Raw genomic sequence first — 3,689 nt, 5'->3', positions numbered from 1 at the left:
AAGAACCCCCCCCATCAGCCTTTTCTTTTATATCGTAAGCTTCTTAAAACGTTACTAGCTTAAGTTCAGAATAAAATCACGATTTTCTATTAACGGCTAATTTCAAAAAAAAAAAATGTTTTGAACGCTACTAACTGAAGTTCTTTCAACACAGTTTGCAATTTGGAGACGGAATTGTTTTTGTTGAGATAAGTGATTTCAATCATGCTTTTTATTTTAGATTTAAAATATTAACAACTCCATTTTATTTCAGTATTTAATTTGTGTATTTCTGTTTTGTTAAATGCTAGCTTTTTCTCTAGTCCAATACCGGCTTCCATCTTATCTCGAAATTACTTATAACGGCACCAACTTACTTTCGGAAGAACCCCCCCCCCCATCAGCCTTTTCTTTTATATCGTAAGCTTCTTAAAACGTTACTAGCTTAAGTTCAGAATAAAATCACGATTTTCTATTAACGGCTAATTTCAAAAAAAAAAAATGTTTTGAACGCTACTAACTGAAGTTCTTTCAACACAGTTTGCAATTTGGAGACGGAATTGTTTTTGTTGAGATAAGTGATTTCAATCATGCTTTTTATTTTAGATTTAAAATATTAACAACTCCATTTTATTTCAGTATTTAATTTGTGTATTTCTGTTTTATTAAATGCTAGCTTTTTTTCTAGTCCAATACCGGCTTCCATCTTATCTCGAAATTACTTATAACGGCACCAACTTACTTTCGGAAGAACCCCCCCCCCATCAGCCTTTTCTTTTATATCGTAAGCTTCTTAAAACGTTACTAGCTTAAGTTCAGAATAAAATCACGATTTTCTATTAACGGCTAATTTCAAAAAAAAAAAATGTTTTGAACGCTACTAACTGAAGTTCTTTCAACACAGTTTGCAATTTGGAGACGGAATTGTTTTTGTTGAGATAAGTGATTTCAATCATGCTTTTTATTTTAGATTTAAAATATTAACAACTCCATTTTATTTCAGTATTTAATTTGTGTATTTCTGTTTTGTTAAATGCTAGCTTTTTCTCTAGTCCAATACCGGCTTCCATCTTATCTCGAAATTACTTATAACGGCACCAACTTACTTTCGGAAGAACCCCCCCCATCAGCCTTTTCTTTTATATCGTAAGCTTCTTAAAACGTTACTAGCTTAAGTTCAGAATAAAATCACGATTTTCTATTAACGGCTAATTTAAAAAAAAAAAATGTTTTGAACGCTACTAACTGAAGTTCTTTCAACACAGTTTGCAATTTTGAGACGGAATTGTTTTTGTTGAGATAAGTGATTTCAATCATGCTTTTTATTTTAGATTTAAAATATTAACAACTCCATTTTATTTCAGTATTTAATTTGTGTATTTCTGTTTTATTAAATGCTAGCTTTTTTTCTAGTCCAATACCGGCTTCCATCTTATCTCGAAATTACTTATAACGGCACCAACTTACTTTCGGAAGACCCCCCCTATCAGCCTTTTCTTTTATATCGTAAGCTTCTTAAAACGTTACTAGCTTAAGTTCAGAATAAAATCACGATTTTCTATTAACGGCTAATTTAAAAAAAAAAAAATGTTTTGAACGCTACTAACTGAAGTTCTTTCAACACAGTTTGCAATTTGGAGACGGAATTGTTTTTGTTGAGATAAGTGATTTCAATCATGTTTTCATTTTAGATTTAAAATATTAACAACTCCATTTTATTTCAGTATTTAATTTGTGTATTTCTGTTTTATTAAATGCTAGCTTTTTTTCTAGTCCAATACCGGCTTCCATCTTATCTCGAAATTACTTATAACGGCACCAACTTACTTTCGGAAGAACCCCCCCCATCAGCCTTTTCTTTTATATCGTAAGCTTCTTAAAACGTTACTAGCTTAAGTTCAGAATAAAATCACGATTTTCTATTAACGGCTAATTTCAAAAAAAAAAATGTTTTGAACGCTACTAACTGAAGTTCTTTCAACACAGTTTGCAATTTGGAGACGGAATTGTTTTTGTTGAGATAAGTGATTTCAATCATGCTTTTTATTTTAGATTTAAAATATTAACAACTCCATTTTATTTCAGTATTTAATTTGTGTATTTCTGTTTTGTTAAATGCTAGCTTTTTCTCTAGTCCAATACCGGCTTCCATCTTATCTCGAAATTACTTATAACGGCACCAACTTACTTTCGGAAGAACCCCCCCCCCATCAGCCTTTTCTTTTATATCGTAAGCTTCTTAAAACGTTACTAGCTTAAGTTCAGAATAAAATCACGATTTTCTATTAACGGCTAATTTCAAAAAAAAAAAATGTTTTGAACGCTACTAACTGAAGTTCTTTCAACACAGTTTGCAATTTGGAGACGGAATTGTTTTTGTTGAGATAAGTGATTTCAATCATGCTTTTTATTTTAGATTTAAAATATTAACAACTCCATTTTATTTCAGTATTTAATTTGTGTATTTCTGTTTTATTAAATGCTAGCTTTTTTTCTAGTCCAATACCGGCTTCCATCTTATCTCGAAATTACTTATAACGGCACCAACTTACTTTCGGAAGACCCCCCCCCATCAGCCTTTTCTTTTATATCGTAAGCTTCTTAAAACGTTACTAGCTTAAGTTCAGAATAAAATCACGATTTTCTATTAACGGCTAATTTAAAAAAAAAAAATGTTTTGAACGCTACTAACTGAAGTTCTTTCAACACAGTTTGCAATTTGGAGACGGAATTGTTTTTGTTGAGATAATTGATTTCAATCATGCTTTTTATTTTAGATTTAAAATATTAACAACTCCATTTTATTTCAGTATTTAATTTGTGTATTTCTGTTTTATTAAATGCTAGCTTTTTTTCTAGTCCAATACCGGCTTCCATCTTATCTCGAAATTACTTATAACGGCACCAACTTACTTTCGGAAGAACCCCCCCCCCATCAGCCTTTTCTTTTATATCGTAAGCTTCTTAAAACGTTACTAGCTTAAGTTCAGAATAAAATCACGATTTTCTATTAACGGCTAATTTAAAAAAAAAAAAATGTTTTGAACGCTACTAACTGAAGTTCTTTCAACACAGTTTGCAATTTGGAGACGGAATTGTTTTTGTTGAGATAAGTGATTTCAATCATGCTTTTTATTTTAGATTTAAAATATTAACAACTCCATTTTATTTCAGTATTTAATTTGTGTATTTCTGTTTTATTAAATGCTAGCTTTTTTTCTAGTCCAATACCGGCTTCCATCTTATCTCGAAATTACTTATAACGGCACCAACTTACTTTCGGAAGACCCCCCCCCCCATCAGCCTTTTCTTTTATATCGTAAGCTTCTTAAAACGTTACTAGCTTAAGTTCAGAATAAAATCACGATTTTCTATTAACGGCTAATTTAAAAAAAAAAATGTTTTGAACGCTACTAACTGAAGTTCTTTCAACACAGTTTGCAATTTGGAGACGGAATTGTTTTTGTTGAGATAAGTGATTTCAATCATGCTTTTTATTTTAGATTTAAAATATTAACAACTCCATTTTATTTCAGTATTTAATTTGTGTATTTCTGTTTTATTAAATGCTAGCTTTTTTTCTAGTCCAATACCGGCTTCCATCTTATCTCGAAATTACTTATAACGGCACCAACTTACTTTCGGAAGAACCCCCCCCCATCAGCCTTTTCTTTTATATCGTAAGCTTCTTAAAACGTTACTAGCTTAAG

Source organism: Euprymna scolopes, chromosome 6 (assembly GCF_053919585.1).
Source record: "Euprymna scolopes isolate OS-2025 chromosome 6, ASM5391958v1, whole genome shotgun sequence".
NCBI classification, from domain to species: domain Eukaryota; kingdom Metazoa; phylum Mollusca; class Cephalopoda; order Sepiida; family Sepiolidae; genus Euprymna; species Euprymna scolopes.
Note: the sequence above shows the minus strand (reverse complement) of the source record.